A 1,134-nucleotide genomic window follows, 5' to 3' on the forward strand; every position below is an offset into this window, starting at 1 on the left:
CCTTCCTTCCTTCCTTCCTTCCTTTTTCTTTCTTTCTTGTCTTTCTTCCTTTCTTCCTTCCTTTCTTTCTTTCTTTCCTTCCTTCCTTCTTCCTTTTCTTTCCTTCCTTCCTTTCTCTCTTTCTCTTTCTTTCCTTCCTTCCTTCCTTCTCTTTCTTTCCTTTCTTTCTCTCCCCTTCCTTCCTTCCTTTCTTCCCTCCCTCCTTCCCTCCTTCCCTCCTTCCTTCCTTCCTTCCTTTGCTCTGGCTGGAGTGCAATGGCTCAATCTCCACTCACTGCAACCTCCACCTCCCAGGTCCAAGCCATTGTCCGGCCTCAGCCTCCCGAGTAGCACACCACCACACCCAGCTAATTTTTGTCTTTTTTTTTTTTTAAGATGAAGACTCCCAGTCTGTCACCCAGGCTAGAGTGCAGTGGCGCAATCTCAGCTCACTGCAATCTTCACCTCCCGGGTTCAAGGGATTCTCCTGCCTCAGCCTCCTGAGTAGCTGGGACTACAGAAGCACACCGCCACCATGCCCGGCATTTTAAGTGAAATTTTGTAAGACACCTTTGATCCTAAAGTATCATACTCACAGCATTGATCCCAGAGAGCTGCTGAGAGAGCTGGAGCACAATGGAAATGATCATGGGCTGTCGGTAACTGGACACTCTAAAGAGCTCCAGCACGGTGACTTGCTTTTCTTGTGACATCCTTACACTCTCATCTTTCATCTCCTGGATGTCTTGAAATACATCCTGGGTGCCCCACAACCACTGGAGGACTGGTGAAAAGAAGAAAGAGGAAAGGATAAAGACAATGTGCTGCCCCAAATTCATTCTTCCTGTAAGGCAGCCAGGAAAGGGCCGCATGAGATGAGGTGATCGATAGCATCCATTCCTGAACCTGCCTTCTCACCTCATTCTTTAGGGGCTGAAAATTTTACTCAAGAGTAATCAGAGCCCAGCGCGGTGGCTCATGCCTGTAATCCCAGCACTTTGGGAGGCCGAGGCATGTGGATTGCCTGAGGTCAGGAGTTCGAGACCAGCCTGGCCAATATGGTGAAACCCCATCTCTAATAAAAATACAAATTAGATGGGCCAGGCATGTTGGCTCACACCTGTAATCCCATCACTTTGGGAGGCAGAGGCAGGC

This window comes from Mandrillus leucophaeus, unplaced genomic scaffold, assembly GCF_000951045.1.
Source record: "Mandrillus leucophaeus isolate KB7577 unplaced genomic scaffold, Mleu.le_1.0 Scaffold245, whole genome shotgun sequence".
Lineage (NCBI taxonomy): Eukaryota > Metazoa > Chordata > Mammalia > Primates > Cercopithecidae > Mandrillus > Mandrillus leucophaeus.